The sequence below is a fragment of the Cololabis saira genome, chromosome 7 (assembly GCF_033807715.1).
Source record: "Cololabis saira isolate AMF1-May2022 chromosome 7, fColSai1.1, whole genome shotgun sequence".
NCBI lineage: Eukaryota > Metazoa > Chordata > Actinopteri > Beloniformes > Belonidae > Cololabis > Cololabis saira.
This window is the reverse complement of record NC_084593.1, coordinates 15881176-15907443: the sequence shown is the minus strand read 5'-3', so window position 1 is coordinate 15907443 and position 26268 is coordinate 15881176. Positions and strand designations below refer to the sequence as shown.

The 26268-nt window shown below is 37.4% G+C and overlaps 1 protein-coding gene across 2 annotated transcripts in view; it reads left to right on the top strand.

Moving 5' to 3' along the window:
- The window catches only part of lingo2 (leucine rich repeat and Ig domain containing 2), a 291591-nt gene that overhangs the window by 91427 nt on the left and 173896 nt on the right, over nucleotides 1–26268 (top strand). For both annotated transcript variants that reach the window (XM_061726173.1, XM_061726174.1), the window contains one exon: nucleotides 274–368. The gene's annotated coding sequence lies outside the window, so the exon portion shown is untranslated. The remainder of the gene's footprint in view (nucleotides 1–273; nucleotides 369–26268) is intronic.

Sequence of the window (26268 nt, the reverse complement as noted above, 5' to 3'; positions counted from 1 at the left end):
GAGCCATTCTGTGGCAGCTGTTTAGGCAGAAAAATGATCATGTTGACCAGGCAAGGAGAAAGATACTGTGCATCTGTCAAATGGTGTTTTCTTGGCTGCTGCCCTGGTGTGGTTTAGCTAATATTCTTTCTTGGACTGACATTTCTTCAAGGATGTTTATCCCGGATCGTTGGACATTTGTGGTGGCTGAGTCAGTTAAAATCTCGAGCTCACTCTTCATGTCTGCTCTGATTTGTGATGTTTTTATTTTTTCTCCACTCTTTCTCCTTTTAGACCCTGGAGTAAGTGACCTGTGAATAGAGCCACACTGAGGATTTTTGAAAGAACTTCCTTCCTTCTGTAACACCGAACAGACATCCAACGCCCTGGTATGTCACGATACATTTGTATCTTTTCATTTTCTTGATGTTGACATTTTGATATTATTTCAGAATGTCATTTTTTAAATGGCAAAGATATTTGGGTAAAAATACAACTGAAATTTAGTTGAAAGAATAAAGCTAGGGCACGGTAAAAGTTTAGCGAAATCTGCATATGCCAGCCACTGAAAGCAATGTGTATTTAAAATGGATGTCACTCTGCCATCTGCTCTGCTGTTTAGGACAGTGAAAGCCCAATTACTCCCAGTGCATAAAATACCACAGATAATTAGCATGTTTGTTGCCCTCAGCTTGCACTTAGATTTAAGCATTTATCACACAACATGTGTGCTTAGATTTCTATATTAATGATGCAAGCCCCACGGCCAGTGGGAAAGAAGTGAGAGAAGCATGAACTGACACACTTACTGACTTCATTATAAAAAAAACTTTTGAACTTCATCCACTAGTTTTCTGCTAAACATTGTCTTTGCAAACATCAGCTGCTTTATCTGGTTTTAGAGGTTTGACTTGACTCTGTCATAATAAAAGATGTAAGCACACTTCATTTAAATTTTCAGCATTGCTTTAACCCTCTTTTAAACCATACCTTTGCATAAATGCAGTGTACTTTACCAACACTTAAAGGAAAATGGATTTATTATTCTTCAGTAAAAAGTGCCCCCTTGGCCTCATAAAACACAACCAACTATTTAAGCAGCAAATGTGGGTGTTTTGTTTGACTGTCCACTGCTGTCTAATATCAGTTTCCTTAAAAATGTTCAGTATCCGTCAATAAAAATCTCTTCACGTACAAAATGTTTTGAACTTCTCTTGCATGTAGTGGCCATTCCAAATCCCCGTACAGCATTTAATAGGATTTAAATCCAGGTTTTAACTTGGGCATTCCCTATCAGTGCCATGCATTTCTTCCTCTTTGAGCCATTCATTGGTGGTGTTTGAAAAATGGTGAGGATCTTTTTCTGCTGAGATGTCACATCATTTTCAGTGCTGAAATCTTATATCTGTCTTCAACAAATGTCTCTATAAGCATTTATAGAGACAGTTATAAAATGCACAGTCTGTGCACTTTATGGGAGGCACAGCACTGAGAGTTCTCATCAAAATTGTACAAAACACAAATAAACTGTTTTGTGATCCATAATATACAAAGGATCTGACCAAAGACATTATTTTGTCTGTCTGAATATAATAATGGTAAGTGGCAAAAATGTAATGTATGAAAATCATTTTCTACAGGTGATATAATTCAATTGAACTGGTCAGAGGATTTACATGTGAATATTTGTTTTATTTGTTAAATATCTCATGGTATTTTGGTGCAGTTGATCTCCTACTTAAAAACAGGGTCTGTTCCCAAGTCCAAAATGTGTTCTCCTTTGTGGAGAATAGTTTTAGATCCAGACACATTTAGATTTAGATGTTAAAATGGTGTTCCTCAGTTCTTTTTTATTTATCAACATGAGAACATGTTGTACCATGACATTGGTGGTCACACTTGAGGAGTGTGAGACTTAAAAAAAAAAGAAATATATATATATGCTATATTAAAATATATATTATATATTTAAAATGTATATATATGCATTAGGTTTTTACCAACATGGTATTAACCATTAATATACTGTATATGCAGACAAAAAAAAAAAAAAAGCGGATACCTGCTGCCGCCACATGGCAGACATGTGAGTTATGGAAATGAGGCACACTCATTAATTTGGACATGAGAACCACTTTATTTGCGTGAATCAAAGTCCACGACTTGAATCTTCCTTTTCTAGAATGGCGCCAGTTAAGTACATTAATATGGAGACAGCATGTGGACTCTCGTGCATCTCTTTGAACATTTTGCATGATACAAGCAAACAAAAGCCTCGACATGAACCAGAAAGAGTGTCGTATGTGTCTGCATGAGCAGTGGAAATCTACAATCCTGGACATGCTACTATGAAGGAGCATCTCTGCATCCTCGATGTTGGACGGTTCGCTGTGAGTTTTTCAGCACTAACCATCAAGCACATGTTCTCTGGAGGTACGAACAAAGCCGATGTCTCTGTGATACGCTTCCTGCTCTCCAACAGCATATCAACTGATGTTTATTTGAATTTAACTTAATTTCTTATATATTTTTTCTCTAATAATTTACAATGCAATGTCATCACTTTTCCACTTTTCTTGGTAGTGTAGTGGTTACAGAGGTGGGCTTAGGTCTGGAGGAACCAGGTTCAAGCCCCGAAGATGGCAACCAAAATATACCACCTTGGGTCCCTGAGCAAGGCCCTTTACCCTAATTGCGCCACGGGCGCCAGAATAAAGACAGCCCTCTGCTCCTAGTCTAACTAGTGATGGGTTAAAAGCAGAGGACACATTTCACTGTGTTTCCATGTATACCGACAATAAAGTGGTTCAATCAATCAATCAAATTTTATTTATATAGCACTTTCATCCAGGTACATGAAATACTTATAATAAGTGCTTAACATTTTGACTGAAAAATAAGCATAATAAAAATAAAAATAAAATAAAAACTGGGAGACCAATGCACACTGACATACAATATAGTTAATTAAAATACAATTATGATAAAAGTTCAAGAATTAAGGCTAAAAATAATCAGTCCACAACAATAAAATATAACAATAATAAAAACATTACAATAAATAGATAAATAAATAAAACAAATACCTCTAAAAAAATGTTAAACAGAATAAAACTATAAAATTTGATGCTACATAAAAGTCAGACCAAAGAGGTTAGTTTTTAGTCTACGTTTAAAAATGTCTGGCTAAAAGCAGCATCACCAAATGTTTTAGTTCTACTCTGTGGAACAGCTAAAAAGGAAGAGCCAGAGATGGTTATTATTATTAAATATTATTATTATTTTCAATTTTTCTTTTATTGAGGAGGCTCATGCTGTCCAAACCAACCTGGCGTAATTCAGTCGGGTTAACTGTGGGCATAAATAAGGGATCAAAACAGGAACAGCATGTCCATCTGGATGCAACATGCATCAGGCTCAGTGGTTCTGAATGTTTTGGCCTATTACTTTTTTTTGGGGGGGGGGGGGGGGGGGGGGTCAGGACAAAGAGTCACTTAACAATCCCTGGCTTTATTATTGTTTCAAAGGGCTTCTTTTATCAGAGGGTAGAGAGGACGCAGGCACAGAATGACCTGGAAGGCTTCAGACTCATCTGGCCAACATGCTTAAATGCACAACTTCAGTGCCAGTGCTTCATGTTTCTAGTCACACCTAATGACTGTGGCTATGTTTTTCACCGTTTTCCTTTCATGTCTCATTTTTAATATGTGCATTCAGAGAAAACACTGCAAATGAAAAAAAAAAAAAGAAATAGTGTGACCGGCTGGAAATTAATGCGATCATGCCACAGAAGGGACTGTGCTGAACGACGTGTGCAAAGAAAATGTCTCTCCGTACTCCTTTGCTGCCTTGAGGCATAACACAATTAGACTTTAGATTGTTTTTCTTCTCCTTCTGCCCATCTGATTTCTGCTTCTGCCAGACTATTCTCTTTCATCTGCTTTATTCCTCTGTATTGTCATAATGTAGCAGACCCTGAGTGCTCTCACAGATCACTGGTACAGCTTATCAGTGAAGTGGTGCCGCTTCAAATTGGGTGCTTTAATTTCGTCTCTCTACATTCATTGTCGGCATTACACTTTCAGGGGAAAAGGCTGCAGTGGTGGAGGGAAAAGATAAACATTCTCTAGGTAGAACAATCTAGAGTAGCACATGAAAATCTCATGCTAAAGTTTGGAACCAAGGCAAGAAAAAAAAGTGTGTTTAAAGTTTTGAATGCCGAAGTAGCTCTCTGCGGTTGGAAACAGCTTCCTGGATCGATGCCCAGCAGTGTTGGTAGCATATTGAAAAGCATTAGGAAAATAGGATATCAAGTTAAGAGTTAAAACTGTAATTGGATCTGCTTTGATACTATAACCATATAAGAATTGCTTCTGTGGAAAACCACTTTGTTTAATATTGAAGTTACAGGATTACTGTTTTGAAACACATGCTAATGACCAAATTTGGAGCAGTTCTTTTTATTACACAATTTTACAAAATTGTCTTTGCAATATACTTTCTCAGTTAAATATGACGCAATCTTTATATCTAAATGTGACGATTCGAAATGCATCCACAGTGGTGGATGGGCGTATTTACAGAATAATTGTAATCTCTGGCAGGATAATGTGGTTCTTCATCTTCTTCTTCATCTCATCCTTTGTCATCATTGTCACTTTCATAAAAACTCAATATGTAAATTACATTTGATTAAAATTCAATGAGTGCACTGAGGCATTACAGGAAATATCCACATGTTGACTGCTGTATAGACAGAATGAAGGCATGTTAATAAAATCGTTCATCTTTATTAGGTTTTTCAGTTTAATAGCATTCCTCTATCTTGAGAAACAATGACGAGTGATCCAGTTTAGCTCAGGATTTACGGAACACAATACAACAGACTACTGAGAAGCAAAGCTAATTACAAAACCAGCGTACGTACGCAGTTAGTGACTACCAAGTCTAAGCTCTCTCTTACCCCCTGAGCTCATGCAGAGGAAAAACAAAAATAGAGCAACCTCTGTTAACTTTCTGCCACTTAAGTGAGACAGTGTTGTTGATAACTGAAATTACATTTTCTATGTTCTTATTGTTGCATGTTCACAGTCTCAGAAGCTGATTTTCTGAAAAAAAAAAGACACTTAACACCGTTTAACTTTAATATGTTCATTACATTGTTTTCAATGTAAGCATTTAACAAAACAATATACGTTGTGGTTGTAGTTGAGATTCCAACTGAGTGTTTAGATAAAGTGCCTGGTATAATCTCTTTTACTGAATTTAATGGTTGGGTTTTTCTCCATATTTTGGTTTCTACAGTGTATGCTATTTTTTCTGAATTACTGTATCAATCTTTACCAATCTTTATTTGTATAGCTCTTTTCATACAAATAAAAAATGCAACGCAAAATGCTTTACATAAAACATAAAACTAAGCACTAAGCATTGTAAGAGCATTATCCACACACATGTCATTTATATGGTATCTTGCTCATGTGAGTGGATTTGTGTCCCTCTCAGAAAACACAACTACATAACTAACTAAGGCTTTCCCATAGTGGTGCATTCCAATGATGCATTTTTCATGATGCCTACCATGAAATGTCTTCATTTTTATTTTGTGGTATTGAACTGAAGCTTGTATTGACGGAAAAGAGCAGCCTCTTCAAAGAGCAGCTCCTGAAGGACTAAATGATGAACTATTTATTAGCACTTGCCCTTAATTCTTTACATAAAATACATTTTGATATTTTTAAGGTCACTGCTCTAACACAATGTTGGATATTTAGATATTTACCACTTACATTGTTCCATTTATCATTATGATCCATTAATTATAAATGCACATATTTATAAATTATACATAAGTTGCAGATATTCACTATAGTGACTCAATTTAAAATACCTGATATAACAAAAATAACTAACTTGTTTTTTGTTATAATTGTCCTAATTGTGTTATCTATCTGTCTATCTGTCTATCTGTCTATCTAGTTTGATCCTTCTAAAACTGGATTTTCTAATGAAAGTTTACAGCTACAATATTGCAAATGTTTATTTGCAGTGTGCTGTTTTTTTTTGTCGTCATTATTTACTTATTATTCATGGATAAAGGGGTTAAAATATTAAATTGTGGTCAATCTACTGGATCAATCGTAAATGGATGATTAGGCAATTTAGTGCCACATATATAAATATTTTTTGTGCAAATAAATGCAAAATCCTGCTGTATGTTATAATAGTGGATGTAACATTTTAATTAAACATAGGAACCAAGGCAAGATTACAGGAGGCTTCTTTCAGTGTAGACGATATTAACCATACTGTCTACCAGAAAACCGAATAAATCTGACATCCCCTTTAATCTTTACAGTACTCACAGAGAATGGCAGCAGAGTAACAAAATGCATTTTTGTCAGATTGAATATTGTGCTGCAATAGCAGCAAATACATACTTCTATTCTAATTTCTTAACTAAGCTGAGCTTAAATATAACATATCAAATGTATTTTTCTTTTTTTTTTCTTTTTCCTGTATTGCCGTGTTCATAAACATCACCCCTGGAAGCAGAAGTTGATTAATTTGACACACAGAATGCCAACATGAAGCTCACATGGGCAGAAGCCGTGAATTTTGATCCTTTATGTTTAACTAAAGGAATTAGTTAATTTATTTTTTGTATTCTATATGCAAAGCATAAATGAATCAAGGGTGGATTTTACATCTGTCTGGTTTTATTTCCCATGATAAGACAGTAAAAGGGATGAGCCTGTTGATTTCTCTTGAACCACCATCTTATAGTAGCTTTTTATTTTTTTCACCTAAAATGAGTGGGAAAAAAAGGAAAAGCCAGCTTAGATTTTCTATTAAGATTTTTGGTTTTAAATTAGTCAGGAATATTTGCAATTAATAGAATTATCCCTTTTTGCATCAAGTATCTGCACTTAAACTGCTCAATAATACAAGGAGGAAGAGGAGAAAGAGTATTACTGCACAAATCTGCATATACTGTAAATGCATGACTGACACATTTTCAAATACAGTGTATATGTATCTTATTCTACTCATGTGATGTTTCCTGACAGTAGTTCCGGATGTAGCTATTTGCTCCCTATGATTTACAAAGCAATTTTAACGTGCAGCTAAGGAGCTGCCGAGCTGTCGTGGTTAAAGGTTTACTTTCTGCACTGCTTTCATCCTATGCACTACGATAATACATAACTTGACATTATAATGATACATTATTAAAATGTCACGGTAATGATACAAATTTTCTATGACATTCAAAAGAATCTCATGAATTGGACTGATGGAATTTCTGTGTACTGCATTGATGAAAATATTAGACACAAATCCGCCAGTAAAAGCTCTGGATATTGGTAAAAAGGCAATTATAATCTACTGAGGATTTTCAGATATTGCAAAGCCTGCTGCACACATCCCTGTCAAAGCAGTCTGACTAGTATTTTGAGTGGGATGTGTCAGACAAACAATGAAGGATGAAGACTAACTTCAAAGTGGAGATGTGTCAGTGGAGTCGTCTGTTCTGACAAACGCTGGAAAGCAGAAGCAGAGGAAACATTCAGCACCATGGAGAGCTCAACGTTATACTGCATCGCTATCAGGACCCTGGACAGCTCCATCCTCCACAGTACTGGACAAGGATTAGTTTCTAATTACGGGCATGCCATGTAGTGGCATGACCATATTGCAATCTCCAGAATGGCCCAAAGGGAAATGTTGCTAGCATTTTGCTAACAAGCTAAAGTCGCAAAAGTCCCACTGCGCACCAACGGGTGTACGCTCTGTTGAGGAAAAAAAAAATTCCCAAAAAATAAGACATGCCCGAAGAAACATGAAAATGAAGGCGATATAATAGTATACAGAAAAGGTTTCCCTTTTCTTATTATTTTTCTGCACGCTTTTTTCGTCCGTTAATGCGGCCCGAACCTCATCATGCTAATAATTACGGTTTTTGCGATATTTAACTTTCAATTAAAAAAAAAAATTCCATTTGACTTTGGACGCTTCTTGCTAGGCAACAGGTTATCGTAGAGACATCGTACAAATGTTCCCCGACTCGGCACGCTGTGGACTTCAACATATTCAAATTTCATGAATCTGTGATTTAAGGAAATTTTATGTCAAAATCCAGGCCAAAGGAAAAAGGCAGGGCCTTTTATCCCCCCCTAAACGTGCCCCAAAAGTCACCAAATTTTGCACGCAAGCCAGGCCTGGCGAAAAATTTGATATTTAATGGTTTGCATTAATGGCTCAACAGCGCCTCCTAGAAAACTTTGTGCCTCAAGCCCCACAATACGGTTTGACGTACATGCACGAAAATCGGTACACACCTGTATCATGTCACAACTTAAATAAGTCTCTTGGCGCCATGGCCGAAACCGAACAGGAAGTCAGCCATTTTGAATTAATCGTGTAATTTTGGCGCAATTTATGCCACTTCTTCGGCCGTTAATACGGCCCGAACCGTAACGTGCACCCAGGTGTGTTATACATCAAAATGTGCGTCTAGAGCCTGCGACAATGGGCATTACTTTTCTCAGTCAAAAGCTTTACCGTGGCGACGCTAGACGGCAAAAAGCACGCCCCCCCCCTTCATCCGATTGGTCCATATTTGATAGTTCCTACTTTCTGCCATAACTTTTGAACGGGTTGTGATAAAGACATGTGGTGGTGTGATCGGGCTCGGTATTGAGTACTTGACCTTCATTGGCCTGAATTTGCCCCGCCCTTCTTCTGATTGGTCAATATTTTATAGTCCCTATTTTCTGGTATAACTTTTGAATGGTTTCCCATAGAGAGTCGTTGGTGGTGTCATCTGACTTAGTTTTGACTCTTTCACCTTAATTGGTGCAAATTAGCCCCGCCCCTTCTTCTGATTGGTCGATATGTGATAGTTCCGATTTTTTGCAATAACTTTTGAATGCTTTGACATAGAGAGTCGTGGGTGGTGTCATCCGCTAAATGTCCAGGCCTGAAGAATCTACATGCAAGTCATACAAACGCTTCCACTGCAGCACGCCTGAATGTGCACAAGGGTGCAATGGCCTGTTCATCGCTGCGTGCAGCTTTAATTATGTTTAGATTTTCTGTGAATTGATTTTATGATGCAGGTGAATTTTGTAGCTGATTCCCTGCGGAAAGAGCAGCATATCTGAAAGCATTTTTGTACACGTTGAAATATAGATACAAGGAATAGTTTCTTTATAGTAAAGACTATAATTTTCCAATCATTTGAAAAGACTTGCATGCACATTAGCTAATATTTGCTATTCACTTCTCTGATGGACTGGTGACCTATCCAGGGTGTGTACTTTTCACCCGAAGAGAGCTGTGAGCTCCCATGACCCAGAATATGTACAGTATATGGTTATTCAGCCAGTTACTAAATGGGAGATGTAAATAAAGAGAATCATGACTCCGAGGTGTCTCTGGTGAACCACACAAACCAATGTTTTCTCCCTGAAATAATCATTTGTACTTTTGTTTAATGTGTGACTTTTTCATTACTACAAACAGAACCTCTGGCAATTTATCATTTTCTTCATTATTGCTATTCACTGCAGAACACATTTCATATTCAGTGTAAATGACCATTCATATTGGATTACCATAACCCTGACCAGGACCAGGCTGAAATCATAAACATAAAATCTTTTTATAGTCTGACTGACAGCACAACATTTCACTTTATCCTGATGACCCTTTGCTTCTAGAACTCTGCATGTTGTACCTGATTGCCTTTTTTATTATAGATAACACCTCGGTGTAGTAAATAGAATCACCTTGATTTGAATGTTGTGTAAAAGAGCACACAATGTGCACTCTGAATCTGTTTGTTCTGTGCAGTTTATGACGGGTCTAATGAAGCTGCTTAATGCTCTCCCAAAGCTCCAGGGTTATTTTATTGCTGTTCCAGTTGTTTTACCGATACTTCAATGGAAAAATAAATCTGTAGAATTTTATAGTGCATCTATCAGCACTCCTTTTTCTTCATTTTAAGTTGAAGATCCTTGAAATCTTCCCAGATTTGTTTTGCATCCGTACAGCAAGTTCTGAGTGTTGTACAATAGTCATAATTTAGCAACAACTTTATAATCAGTGTAATTTTTCTGTCACAAATGAACTGAAATGACTCACTTTCCTCGTCAGCCCCATTATACTTTTTTTCATGCAGTCAGTCCTATTGTAGGTGAACTGAATCATGCTGTGTACAGTGTAAAAGACTGTAACGGAGATTTCTTGCATTACATGAAATCTTGCTGTGAGACAAAGGTTCAATACTACAGTTTCAGGTTTTTAGAGGATGAAATACAGATTTCTGTGGGGTAAATGTTACTGTAATGTTGTCCAACATGTCCTTAAAGTTCAAGGTTGTTGTTGATATAGAAATATTTTTGTAAATCATTGTGTGAAACTGCAAAGATGCCCACCGATTTAAGATTACTATTGTTATTTCTCGCTCCTCATTTCATTACCGTTGCATAATTTGTAGCTTCAGATATACTATCTCATTTTATACTTTATGCTATTGTTATCTTAGATTAAAGTCCTTTCACCTCAATGAACTCATGTTAATCTAAAATTGGAGGTAAAATGCTATTGTTTGGGAACTGATAAAGCATGGGCCTCTCTCTAACGGTGGACTTACTTCTTCCTTACATTTTTTTCTGTTTTGTTTGTGTAAAGTGTTGATGAGTGATCATGCTTTTGTAATCATGATTATGGTAGCATTATTATAAAAACGATTTTTGACAAATTTCCGCTGAGAAGATATATATCTGTAAGCACTTTTCAAAAGGCACATGTAGTTTACCAATCCAACACAAATTGAGACATCATAAGAAGGTTCATGTGTGTATATATATATATATATATATATATATATGTGTATATATATATATGTATATATATATATATATATATATATATATATATATATATATATATATATATATATATTTAAAATAACTATAAAGAAACTATTTAAGAATAATTAAGTCTATAATTGTAAAAGATTTCACTTATAGTTTGATCTAATACTGATACTATACTTGTTCGTGTTGCTGAAAATTGTAAACAAAAACAAACCATCTTTTCTCATATTTTTGCCCCTTTGACTTCAGTCATCACTGAGCCAGAAACACTAACTCTCAGAGACTTGTCATACAGAGTTATGTCAACTTGTTTCTGATTTTTTTTTTTTTTTACTGTGTACATGCTTATGGATCAGAGATGGCATAAAATATGCAAACATACCCTCCAGCTCTGAAGACAAGTAAGGGGATGCACCAGTTGCTAAAAAAAAAAGAAAAAAAAAAGATGCCAGTCTTTGAAAACACGTTCCCAACTTGTTGCTTATTTCATATCTTATTTTATTTGTAAATGATGACGTCACTAAGAGTAAGGCAATCAAAAGTGATGCTTTAATGGTTTCCTAATCTAGAAATTTCAGATTTACAAGCCATACAAAATTTGGGGGGGGCGCTGCCCAGCGGTGCCGGCTATCCGGAGGGATGGGAGTGGTGAGAGAATGATTGTCCTTGTCATTGTCAGTGAGTGTATGTGTGTAAGGGTGTCGTGCGATGGAAGCTGCACCAAACTTTGGGCCTCCATCAGCAGAAAGTAAAAATGAAAACAGAATATTCAAATCAATTCAATTTTATTTGTATAGCATCTAATACAACAAAAGTTGTCTCTAGACGCTTTCCAGAGACCCAGAACATGACCCCCGAGCAATTATTACATAAACAATGGCAGGTAAAAACTCCCCTAGTGGGATATATCAGTTTTAGTTTCATTTGAAGGCATGTTTCCCGACAGGAAGTGTTTTCTAGCTTTTGATCTCCTAATTCAGTAAAATACAGCCAAAAAAACAGTCTTTTGAAATAACTTCACATTGATTTATAACGTCACACATGAACATTGATGAAACTAGTTCAGAGCTGCACTTGAGAGAATGGCAAATGCAACTCAGAGACTCAAGAAAGGGATGATGGTGTTATAAACTAAGAGCTACCATAATCACAACACACTCTTAAGTGACATCATAGCTTGAGATTGACAGTAAAAGCCATGATTATGGCTCATTTTTACTCATAAAATGTATGTGAAACTTTACAATCAAAACTCTTTTATCATACTGCAACAGCTATTCTGCTTTTCATTACATGATTGATCATTGAAGCAATTTCACTGGAATGGAATTGTATTAAGAAATTCATGCTTGCACTCTCAGCATCAGTTTGACACGGTGTTTGAGGCAACTAGGACTCTTTGCCATTTATTATAATTAGTGCAGCAACATGACTTCAGCATAACTAGAAAACTCTAAATAAAATTAGATTTTACAGCAGTGTAAACAAATGAATGTTGTTTACACTGCCATAAAGACAAATCACATATCACAGGCCAGTATTAGTCTGCACAGGTAAAGTCCACATCAATAACATTCTTGTGAAGTGTTTTCAGCTCAGTAACCTCAGAGGTTTCTTTTTTTCTCTCTTTGACATTTTCCAGACGTAACTTTTGAAATCTCACATATAACATCATCACAGTGAGTACCAACAATAATATAAGCTAATAAGCCCAGCTCGATTGGTATTCAAGCAAAAACGATCCACCTTTTGAAGCATCAGCTGTAATTATGATTAAAGTTGTAAAATGCTCTGCTCCATGACATGTTTACATTATTTTATTGGCTGCTTCCATATCTAAATCAATGAACTGTGGTAAATGGAGTTAAGTACCAGGTGCTATGCAAATGAGGAATATATGCAATTGTAAATATATGATATGTAGACAAAGATTTTACATCATCTCCTCCTAATTTCAACTTTTTAAGGCCCAGCTGTAGCAGAGCTGGCGTTCCAACCCCCTACTGTGGCCTTTTCACTGGGGTGAATCAGAGCACTGCAGCAGACAAACGGTGACAATGAGATGGGAGTCCTTGTAAAGAAATACCATTCAGTCCCTTCTGATTGTGAGTCTTTTGAGCCCTTTAGCTGGAGCTTATATCTAAAACTGTCTTCTCAATAACTCAATTCCGCTCTTATCTTGGGCACATGGAAGAGATTTAGAGTGAGGCGGGAGAGGTTTCTTGTTCGCTGTAGGATGTATCCAACAGACCAGACTGTAAAGAAATACAGAGGAGTCCCTCTCCCCAATCAATGATGTATTTGAGAGATTACCATGAAGATGGGCATTAATAACTTGACACAGCATGTGGCAACGGATGGGTTATTGATGGGCACATCAAACAAAAGGCGCTGGTGACAAATGTCTCCACAAATACTGTAAGACTGCTTGTGCTGCTTATAAATGGAGGAGATGGGTCTATCTGTGACATTGACTTTCTTTATTTTTGCTATAAATCCAAGAATGGTCTGGTTAAAGCAATTACTGGTATAAAGGTGTAGATCAGCAGATGCTCTGCTGCAAGATTCTATATTATCTATTACCTCATGAAATCAAAATGTTTATAGTTTTTGCTTGTTCCGTGGATTGCATGTTACAGCTGACCCTTTAAAATGATCATTGATTCAGAAGTGTCCATCATTGTGTTTGTTGGCTGAAATCAAAAATCCATTGTGCTCAAAATAAGATGTGTGGAAACTCGGCCATGCAAAGAGACTGCCGAGGTAGAAAGGTGTGAGACCCGGAGCGCACGCAAGACAAGTGGGAGGTGTTGGATAAGTGTTTAATGTCAAGACTCTCTGAAGTCAACCCAGGATTTCTTTTTTTCCTTTATGCCAAACCATGTTGGTTCTACACTTAAACAGTTCAGTTAATTGATCCCCCAAGCTGTATCTTTCACAGTCATGCTGAATGCTTGCAACAAATGTTGATTACGAGTCCTGTTTATTTTTTTGAAGCACTGCCTGTCATTTGTTGCATATGTTATAGAGCTGAGGGCTGAGGGGAAATGCTTAATCCAATCCAATCCAATTTTATTTGTTAAGCACGTTTAAAACAACCACAGCTGTACAGAATAAATAACAAGACAAAACAGCTCAAGACATAAAATGTTAAATAAAATAAATACAAAAAGTTAAGAGACATAAAATAAAGGTAACAGTCATACAATCAGTCAATAAAATAGGATCAAATAAAAGATAAAAGAATAAAATAAAGCATAAAAGGATAAAATAAAGTCAACTTAGCAGCATATACAGCAAAGCACACTTGTGATGTCATGACCCAGTATAGATTAATTTTGCTAGAAAGAATCCCCCCTATGTCCACATATTTATTTAAGCACACACCCTTAAAACTGCACCCATCCATATTTTTGAGGTAGAAGAAGTTTTTTCTTTTCTTCAAGAAAAGAAAAAAAAAAACCTGAATAACGTGTCATACAAACAGCTTTTTAAAAAACAGTTGTATTAACACACTATCCCTTATTTTACCAAGAAAATAGTATACGTTTTGCATTGAAATAAATTATAATTCCACCTCGGGACATCAGTTCTCTCATGGGCAAAACAAAGCATTTTAGTCACAGAACACAAGGAAATGATTAGGTATTCACTGGGAAAAAGAACATGTTGATACTAATCCGTCCTGACGCCAGATATGTGTCCTCCAATTTCCTTTAGTTCTTCCTTTATTTGAAGTTTTTCTCTGCCTCACGCAGTTCTCAATTTATTCTTTCATTTATTTATTTATATCCTCAATTCCCCTTCTATTTAACTGTGTGGAATTTGTATGAGACACACAATTTGCATTGCTGGCTACGCAGAATAAAAAATGAACTCCACTTTCTGGCTGTTCCTGCTCCCGCTTGTTTGTTTCCTGCCCTTTATGTCTTTTGTTCCCTATTTGACATTATTTGGCCAACTTGTTTATTGTCAGACCCAGTTTGTTCAACTCCTGGTTTGTCTGCCTTTTGTATTTGTCTTAATGTTTACAGACAGCAGTATGTATTTTTTCTCTCTTTGTTTGTTTTTGCTGTGTGGCGAGGAGCTTTGCTGGTTCATATATACGGACCGATCACTCTGGAGAGATGAGTCACGCAGTCCCAAAAATGTTCACCTGGCCATAGACTGAATTATACGGTACTCTCGAGAGTAACATCCTTTTTGAAGAAAATATATTGAACTCATACCTCTGCAGTAGAATTGTGTTGAGAATAACAGTAAAAATGGGTAGTATACTGCTTTCCAGTTCAACAGTTCCCTTAGAAATACTGGGCTTATTTGCTTCAACTATTTTGTTAGATTGCAACCATACAGACATGCAAAGTATGCTATTCTGGGGTTTAATAGGTATACAGATGTACAGTTTCACTTAAAAAAATGTAAAGCCTTGCTTCACAGCTTTTCAGTAACCCTTACAAGGCAGTTCTCAGTGTCAATAATTAAAGTTTACTCTTTTTTTTCAGAATCAGAATCAGAATAGGGTTTATTGCCAAGTTTTCACACGAGGAATTTGTTTTGGGGATTGGTGCAACACAATACAAATATAAAAACAAATATATAAGAGATAAAATAAAATGAAATGTATAAACAATAAAAAGTATAAACAGTAAAATAAAATGTACACCGGAAATGTACAAAATGAGGTTTTAAAGTGCCGGGTGAGTCTGTTTTTGAGACCTGTTGTCTGAAAAGCTACAGTAAGTAAACTTTATCGGAGACTCCGAACGCATCTGCTGTAGCCTGATGTTCACCTTTACAGAAATCTAACAATACGGTACGTGGGGTTGATGTAGACTCCTCGAAATGGGGTGGATCCGTTTGTTTGTGTTTATTTTAGTTTTCTCACTACTGCTACTTCTTTGAGGTTTCAAATTCAGGTAGAAATGTAGATGGCTGTAATTACTGTTGCTCGGAATTCATCAGCCTTAACTCGTATAACACTTTCATTTGTCCGAGTTACACATAGGAAGTAAACAAACAAACAGGAAGTTCAGCACTGGAAGCTACGGTTCTGCAGAAAAGAACCTGCACCGCCACTTTGCGTCTAGTGGTGAAATTGCAGAGCGACAAAAACATCAGTAGATGAGTATAAATGCCAATTGCAACGTACCTTCTGTGCAGTCATCAAAATAACCACAGGAATATTTTTAAAATGATAAAATGTAGTTTTTTTGCAAGTCTATGTACATGCTGTGGTACTGTGTGATTACTTTGGTTGCTACTGCTAACACCAACTTGAGTTAATGGGCACAGCAAATGCTCATTAAGGAAGGTTTCCAGTGCTGCATGGAAGACGGGTGAACAAGTATGCGTGGTGAAAGGCCAATCTCTCCAGCTTTGGCCTGGTCTTTTGTCATATTGTCCTCCTTACACTGCTTACGTGGCTTTTCTGTTTTTGCATTTGTGGATTTACTTTGTTTCCCTGTGAGTTTTTAGACTTTAATTGAATTGAAAAGCAGATGAAAGGTCACTTGAGTCAGAAATAATGGGTTCGACATGTTTGGATTTCTGAGGAGCAAAGTTTATCATGTCAAAAGCGATATATCTGTGTGCCCATCAAGAACGAGATGTAAAGCTGCTGCTGTAATAACAAATAGCTTTATGGTGGCAGGGACTTGGCTGATATATAGCGAACTTGGTCAAACTTTGATTTTATGCAGCCTTTCTGCATCCATGTGAACATTTTATGGTTCATGGACATGTAAATGTCAAGTGTTTTTGCAGAAGAATGGTTGAACCATGGAGGTCTCTTTCTAGGTTTACGTCAAGCTTCAATTCAGTCCCCTTATCTGTCCCATGATATTATCTCTTCCCTTTTCCCTCCTGCATTTGTCCTTTCTCTCTATCTGTGTCTGTAGTGTGGCACACATGACCTGTCCACTTGTTTGCGGAGGGCACTGTAGTAATGCTGTGTGGCAGTTGCTGAGGACAATGCCCACCGGGTGTTTTGTGATGTAATGATCCCTGCCTTCGCCTTTCAACTCCCTCTGGTCAGCCGAGGCGAGAACAGGATGGACGGTAACATGCCAAGTACAAACACGCACGAGGAGGAGCGGTGTATGCTAATGGAGTCAGGCTTGGAACGGTTTCTGTCTGTGTTGTACAGGCAAATTAGCCAGTGGCACGAAGTGGAAACCACAACTGCTGAGGTGCACTTGGGCAAAGCATTCTGTCCCCGGATGCTTTGAGGATTTTGCTCAGTGTTGACCTGTGAAGATGGTGTTTAAGCATGGGATTGCGAAGCAAGGCTGCTCTGGAAATGTTTTGTTGCTACAGATTCCTCCAAGACTCACAGACCACAACAAATGACTCATATTTTATAAATTATTAATCCTAAAATGACAAGAACGATGGTATATTATCTATAAGAGGCACAGATATGAATGCAATGCCATAGAATGAGCCAATTCCACCTTAAAAAGGGCAAAAGTTCCATGGAGGCGATTGCATCTCCAGTCTTTGTGCAATAGCTTGTAGTGGCCAAACGGTAGCAGTAAACAGGCTTGATAGGGGAGGGTAAATAAGGGTTATTGGCCATTCTACAGTAGATGTCCCTAAATGCACTGCTCCATTATCCAAAGATTCACTTTATTGGTGCCAAAATCACCTTGGGGCCCTCTATACACGCTTTGACAGTGGCAGTTCAGTTTAAATCCTTTCTGAGCCTGGAGTGAGAAACTGAGCTCGAAAAAGAAAAATGGTCTTAGATCAGTTCAGTTTAAACTGCGTTTGTTTTTTAGGCAGTCAAAACACTGCAGTTGCTTGAAGAAAAAACATGTTCTAGTCACTTCCGCATCACATATTTTTACGCTTTTAAACCAAAAAACGCTGTCAGTAGATGATCTCTATATTGTTCAATGAAAGGAGGCATGTTTTTTTTGTTTGTTTGTATGATTTGGTCCATGTGAGGATATAGCTGTGTCAAGGCCTACATTTTGGAAGAGAGAGGTGGGGTTAAGGCCCAATATCAATACTCCCCCTACTTTTCTTCACTCGCCCTTCTTTTCTTCACTCGCCCTTCTTTTCTTCCCTACCCCCTAAAAAAGAGGGGGGAGATTTTAGGGCACGTGAGATCTAGAGCACTTGGCCCAGGTGCCTGTCCCAATTCTCCCCCTACCCCTCGTTTTCATCCCTACCCTGATCAGGAAGCTGAGAGCAAAAGCTGTTTTAATTTCAGCTGTAGCGCTGTTAATATGCCACTTTATTAAGTTTTAATATTTTTCAGGCATAAAAGTAACCTTTAAGATCCCCAACCTGGGCTCAGTTTATCCAAATAACGCCTGTTAAGAAATTTGACTTGACGTTTTCGGAGATGAGAATAGCCGCCGGCCCCGGGGAGCAGCAGCAGCTCACAGCCCGAGAACAGACGTGATCGCTGGGTCGACCCACGCCGTCGTCCTGGGAGAGAAACCTGCAGCTCTGTTGAGAATTACGCTGGCTGAAATAAATCATTTAGGAAGATGTTGGTTTAATAGATGAAATCTAACAGTTGTAGCTACGCCTGTTAAGAAATTTGCTCCAAAAATTTAGAGAATTCTGCCTGCCCGCTCCGGAGCTTATGGGTCCGCGTTAAATCGATGCAGAGCCTACGGCGTAGGGTACGGCGTACGGCGCGCGTCGCCGCGTAACCTACGCTGTAGGCTCTGCGTCGATTTAACGCAGAACCATAAAACAGCTCCGCTATCTTCACTTCAGCTTTATCTGAAAGTGTGTAAATTAGCCAGATAACAGCTTTGTGGTTTCTGAAAACTATTATATCAGAAACATCCAAAACAAATCTGACGAGTCACAGGATTATTTCTCTCTATTTCCTACAAAAAAATGCTTGCTCCCTCGGTCACAATCTGAGACGAGTCTGGAAATGATGTTTGCCCTCGGTCGTCGAGTCAAATCGACGCAGAGCCTACGCGTATGTTACGTAGCACGCATTCAGGGAAATTTTTTATACCCCCTCGCTCGCAAAGTCAGCATGTGAAATCCCTCGCTTTGAAGGGGCTATTCTCAGCCCATGGCCCTCGTTATGCCCCCTCCCCCTAGGTGAAAAGAGGAATTGGGACACCACTACCCTCACGGGAACACGCAAAATTTAGGGGTAGTGAAGAAAGCGAGGGGGAGTATTGGGACGGGGCCTAAGTCTCTTAATCAACCTCCTAAAACCAGCTGCTATGAACCGAGCAGTGAAGACATGGTTAAAAAGGGAGGTTTCATGCTTTATCTCTGGGGTACTTTGACTAAATATTGTCATTTTGTAAATTAAGTCCCCCTTTGAAGAAATGTTTAAATTATACACCCATTGGATCTTCGGACTTTTTAGAGATAAGGGAGGAAAAAAGATAATCATCATTAATAGAGAGTAAGATGGTAATTTATTGTGAGTTACTAGCTTCTAGGTTTCAATACAACACAATAATAAGTTGGAAGCCAACTTTATGCTCTTTTTAAACTTTATGCACAGTTTAAAAATTCTCTAAGAAGCTGTCGCTGGATTGTTTGTGGTCAGCGCTTTGTTGCATTTCAGTACGGCACAGCTCCCTAGCCTATAGGCATTTATTCAAGATGTGTTTGGTGCTATTGTATCTATAATCCAGCATGTCTGCTATCATATGCTCAGATATCGCTGATAAGTTTTGAAGGTAGAATCACATTTAAGATTCTGAATTGTATTTCTCAGCACAGCCAGAGGTTCACTGTAACTGCCAACATGAGTAGGGCATGGAAACCCCTGAGTGGAATTGAAAAGCGAAAGAAAAAAAAAATTGCATGAATGCTTGTTAGTGTAGAAATAAACAACACAAACATTTAGATTGTCTGACACTCATGGCATATCTGCTAAGCTAACAGGTGACATTAATGACACACGAGCAGCTCATCTAAAACTCTTTGCCAGTTTACATGAAAATACTGTCAGTCGCAGTTTCCTGTTTGATCTTAATGTATGCAACAGTATTGGGCTTTCATAATTTAATTTTTGATTTAAAAAAGACTTCAAATTTCTTTCATGGTTAACAAGTGAGAACTGCAGGCAGTTCAGTTCAGCAGCTCTACCCCCTTCTTCCTCAGCCATAAGTTTGCTGTACGCCCAGAATAGGCTTTGTCATTGTTTTGCTGAAAAATGCATTGAAAATATGTGGTATTGAAGACAGAATATATTCCTATAAAAGGCATTACTTAGTTGATCACCATGGAGACACTGGGTGTTGTATTTGTAGCCTGTCAACAACTGAGCTCATGATTTCACATGGTTGCACTGCAGTGTTGTGTTTGGCAGCCATTTTAGATTTAGTCTTAGTCTTAGTCTTTTGGACGAAAATGCTTAATAGTTTTAGTCACATTTTTGTCATTTCTCTATGTGATAGTTTTAGTCGACAAAAACTCAAAAAGGTTTTAGTTCAGTTTTAGTTAAAAAAAGAAAGTATCTTCACCAATATTTACAATAATAAAGGTATATTCTGTTTTAGCCTAAAGCTAGCAGACTCTACGTATGATAAAGCTGCACATATAACTGACCAGTTTAACATATCAACGTGCTGATGGAACATAAACACACAGGGAGGACCACACCATCACTGAATGTAAACATGGTTAAACATGCTGCTAACGTTACAAAAAAAAGCCAAGTGTGCTGTTCATTTAGACACATGGGGAACAGCAACAGGTTTTAAATGCTATATTTTCGTCTACGTTTCGGACAGTCACTCAAACATGGGTCAATATGAACTTATTACACTTGCAGCCCGACCAAAATCCCCTCATGTACGACACACAGGCTACCAGTAACACACACACAAGCTACTGAATTGATGTCACCACAACTAAACTAACTTTAGCCTGGGTTAGGAGCGCAACCAAGCTCATTTTAGACTGAAGTCAGCAATTGATCATATGAAATTGATCACAAACCGATTGTGGAGTAACATTGTATGTATATGATGTTAACAGGACATAGTGTAACTTACCTTCGAAATAATATCAGCCTGGTGAGTCTTCAGGAGCCGCTTGAGGTTGGTGGGATTCTTCCCACCTAGTTTGCCACATTTATCGCCGTCTCCCTCTACGATGCATTCTGTTTTTCTTTCTGCTTGATTATATTGAAAATATGTCCATATATGATCTCGTCGTTTCTGACCACCAAGCCACTTGCCGCAGCCATCAAGGTCCATCATCCTAGTGTACTGCGTGTGTGACTGCAACCGCAGCTGTGTTGCTCAGGTGCTGCAGGTGATGCCATGTGGTCGTTCCAAACCAGGATAGGTTGCAGCGCTATTGCTGATATTTTTTAAATTTTTGACAGACATGACAAAGGCAGGCAGAAATGTTATGCATTTTGAACATCTGACCCACTAACATTTTCGTCTAGTCTCGTCTGGTCAACGAAAACTCAAACACGTCTCGTCATGTTTTAATCATCAAAGGGCCAAGTTAAGCTCGTCACCGTCTCGTTATCGTCATGAAAAAAAAGGTGCGTCGACGAAATAATTTCATCATCGTTGACGAAAACAACACTGTTGCACTGGTGACCTGTCTCACTTAACAACATGGATAATTATAACCAGTAGTTCAATGTTCACGGTGCAAAGAAGCTCCTGTGTAGTAACAGATCCAGAATAATACATTCTGTTGGCGAGGCACCACCGTCCTACCTTGTTTACTCTGGTGCTGGAGTCTGGAAGATGCTCCTGCAGCCAAGTCACCAGGCTTATCTCATGAGAACCAAGAACAGAGGTTTCTTTATGTTTTGAGTAGTATTTCAATCTTCTCCCAAAAAACAAACAAACAGGAGGCCTACAAATTCCAATCAAAGTGTGTTCAGAGTGAAAACACAACTAACAGAAGGTAAATTGTCAGTAATTAAAATGTACATCACAACTTCTTGTTGAAAATGCACCGCAGGCTGTTTTTCCATCTGTTAATTACTTTGAGTGGCTTGTTAGGTGAAGGCCTTGGCACTTACCTTCATTTAAGATATATTTAGCTGATTAGTATAACATAATTGAAGAGATGTAGATTTGTTTTTCTTGGAGCTAAATTTCAAACATTTTTTAAGCATGTCCCATTTCTCAGGGGATAAGACTATTATATAAGACAATTTCAGTCATTTTCTGTTCCCTATAGTTGACTGTGTGCATTGCTTCTTTATCAATTTCAAAAAGGTTGTATGTTTGTAGGAGTTCACAAATTTACTATGTTCCCCTTAATGGACCATTCAGCTTTTATAAAAGTGATGTCCCTGCTCTAAAACATAATGTTTGATCATACGTTCTCAGCTTTATGATATGCAAATCTATTAATTATGTAATCTTGAGCTATTCATTTTCTGCTGCATCTTCATGCTCACAAAGACAAACTTTTAAAAATGCTCATCCATCATAGTGTCAGTATCTTACCGAGTCAAAGTTTGTATAAATCAACTTGTAATTTCAACACATAAATCAAATTAGATCACTAAACATTGCTCCCACATCTGGGACAATAACACAGCTGAGCTGTGGCTTATGCAAGGGAAACAAAAGGAGCCTTCCACCGTAAACAAATCTAAATGTCAGCTTGCTGTAATGCCTGTGACACAACACCTCATTCTTCTGATTAGGAACAATAACATCACATCTTATGTTTTTTGTTCAGTTTAAGTGAACTTTGATTGGACCCATGTAAAACTAACATTCAAAGGTCTCATGTTGTGTTGCAGCATATCAGTTGGCCTCAGGCCTGGAGTTTGACTAGAACAATCTTGATTATTGCAATATTGAGTCTAGATTTTCTGTTGTTTTTTTTTTTTTCTTCTTTTTAAGATCATTGTCTTGTTGCATGACCCACTTTAAACGAAGCTGTTAGACAGATGGCCTTACATTTGAGTCTATATTTCTCTTGTATGTAACCAAGTTCATGGGGAAATGATTGCATGAAGGTGCCCAGGTTCTGTGACTGGACAACATCCCAAACTCATCACTACCGCTGTGGTTGACGAGGGGTATGAGGTGATTATTCGGAAATATTATTTTTATTTCTTCTTCTCTAAACATGGAGTTTTGAAATTGTAGGTTTCTGGAACCTGTGTGCTCATTGATCTGAGGAAGAAGATAGATACTTAGAAATAAAGAGAAACAACTTCTCTTCGTTGAAGTTGTTCTTATTGGAGATTCAAAGCAACCTTGTACAAGGACATTTTCTGTTAGGCCAAAAACCTTTCAGAATTTTTTTTTTTTTAAATTTACATAGAGGATTTCTGCTGATAAAAATGGAAACATGTAGATATGTGATTACAAATAATTGGCTAAACTGACGGAGAGGGTTTGCCGTGGTTTAGATGTAGCCCGCCTTTATTTGTCTGAGCCTTCGTTCGTCCCAATGACAAGGCTCTACGTCGTCTTTCACTCCCCAAACATTGTGGACTTGTACTCATGTAACCATTCTTTGTTTGTCTCCTCCTCAAGCCTTTTATTGTGATAAGGCAATTGCTTCAAGTGATAAAGAATTTACTTGCATAAGCTTGTGAGCAAGGTCACAAATTCCAATTATTTAGACCTTTCTATTAGGCCTGAACGATTTTGGAAAAAAAATATTTTTCAATTCATTGAAGTGATTGTGATTTAATATGTGATATTTTTTTTTGTTCAATACAACTGATTGGATGATTGAGGTTGTATTTGCATAATAGTAAGAGGCACTATTATCAGATGATTTTCAATAATGTTTTTAGATACAGAGAAAATAAAAACAGCTTAAAAAGCCGAAGTGCTAATTTTTCCACGATTGTCGCTCTCTTGACCGTTCTTTACATTTAAATAGCAGTGAAACTAAATCATAGTTTAAACTGTGGAGCAACTGAGTCTGTTATCTTCATTAAACCTGAATAACTGCTTTTTCTTCTCTGCTGTTTGTTTACCTTGATTAGCTAATTGTGAATTACAAAGCTTTAGGTTTTCATCTATAAAGATCAGAGCAGCCCATAAAAGTTTGCCTTTAAGTTCTTACATCTATAAATCAGCCTTTGTTAAAGTTCTCTGGTTGCACAACTGTTCATTATAACTTTAAATCCATAGCCTATGGTTTTCTCATGATGAACGCCACAATGAATTCTGATTGCAACGACTCACCCTCAAATTTAGTTCAGTTTTTCTTCTTGCAAAGAGACCTGCTCCCAACAACAAAGGCCTATTTGTGCACTTTCATCTGGCCATCCCTTGCTAAAGTGGGTTCGCCCACACATTCTCCTCTCCAGTGAAAAAGGATTTGATCACTGCTGCCAAGCAGAGCCGGCACGAGTGTGGAAATGTTATGCTAGAAGTGGGTGAGATCTGTGTGCAGTCTGAGCATGCCTGTGATGTCTCTATCAGGTCTATGCAAATACAGGCACAACCACACTCCACTAGTGAGTGAAATATATTCGGATGGTGTTACAATGAAATATAAGGATCTTAACACATTTCCCTTATTAACTTATAGCATAATATAAATGCACTGCACAGGTTATTTTGTATGCAACATTTTTCACCTAATGTAACTCATATAAGCAGGTGCTTTAATGGAGTTTTAATCAATGGGGGGTTGCTTGAATTGCTGCAATTAACGCAGGAATATAATATGTAGAATAACTGAAATTAACTACGTTATTAGAAAGTCGTAGAAAAAAAAGTAACAATTTATTAAACATGTTCCCAAGTATTGTTATTATGATTATTATGATTATCCACACTAAGCCTTGGTTAAACCACTTCAGTGACATTTTTATTTGTATTTTTCTTCCCTCCTCCCAGAGGCATCCATTCTCCTTTTTTAGCAGTCCTTCCACTTTATTTTCTCTTAGTGGTTTGAGACGGATGAGAATAACACCCTCCTGAAAGGCTTCACCTTTTATTTTGGTATTTTTAAATAATTTAATGAGTTTAAAAATGTATCATTGTGAAAATTTAACTATGTTCTTACACCTTAGCTGAGGCCATTCATCCAACTCTCACCTCCCTCTTTACATAAACAGGCAGAACTGCACGTCATTGTGTTATTTATTCATTTATTTATAACTATTCTACTGTCAGGGACCCCGAGAAATGCCATCATAAAAACCATAAAAGACTCCCCGGTCTCACAGTAATAATCACCATTCACATGTTTGTTTGTGGTCTGTATATTATATTAATTTGAAAAATGTTTAAACATTTTCATGCAAATGTATTGTTTAAAACTAAATATGGTCTATAAATGTTAAATGTGTACACATGCATTAGCCTACACAGATATAAGTGCCATTACCATCAAGCCAAAACGCTAAGTTACAAGTTTATATTCCTTTACTTAATTCCTAATTTTTAGTTAAGGGAGTTTTTGACAAGTATAACATCTTTATTAGTGTTTGATCTCAGTATATACTTGAGGCTTTTAAAGACTACAGTTTTATTAATTAAGACTCCTCAATGCATATAAATTTATGCTGTGCAATATTGGCACTTGTCAAAGGCTTACGTTCTACAGAATACCGTCATATTTAATGTTTCATTCTTTTGTTGGGTTTCTCAGTACGTACAACATTCTGGCAGCCTTTTGTTTCTTCCCATTAGCTTTGATCATCCCACTCCATCAAACACTGACATGTTTAAATTGAAGCTGAGATCATCTAGACTCTTATGGTACCTGTAATTATATTTATCAGTAGATGCACTGACGCAAATGTGTTTGAGTTTTCTCATCTATCCATCTTTTGTAACCAGGCACTGTATCTGCTTTTGCTGTTGATCAGTTACATGTCAGATCAGAGACGATGTGAGCTTACTGCTGTATCTTTTTATCTTTCTTTGTTCTCTCTCTCATCCATCTTCTGCAGATATGCGTGCAGCATGAACTGTACAGTTGTGATCATATAATGAGCCAAGACTCTTTAGGGCAGATAGGGCAGCATGTAAACAGTACTTGTAAATAGAACTGATTAGATCTGTTGCCTACTGGAAATCAATGGCAACCAGTTCAGTCAGCCAGAGCTAGCCCTCATTAAGATAATTACAGTTGGAATAAGTAACAAAAGGCCTTCACACTGCTGAAAACACTCTTCATCAATTCTGAGCAATGATGCAGCTAAGAGTCAATTGCACTCACCCTACAGTGTGACATTTAGCAGTGAGATATAGTGGGATGCTGACCGGTGTTAACCATGCTAATGCACTGCTAGTAGTCCACCAAGTAAAAAAAAAACAACAAAAAAACTAAGTGCTTATTCTAAAAAGAACTTATGAAGTACCCCAGTACAATTTTGACTTTTTAAAAACTTGTCATAAGAGATCAAAACATTTTATGACATGGATATCATGGGCTCAAACCAAACACAATACTATAGTTAGTACCCCTAGTTTAATACTGTTTTTTGTGTAAAACATAT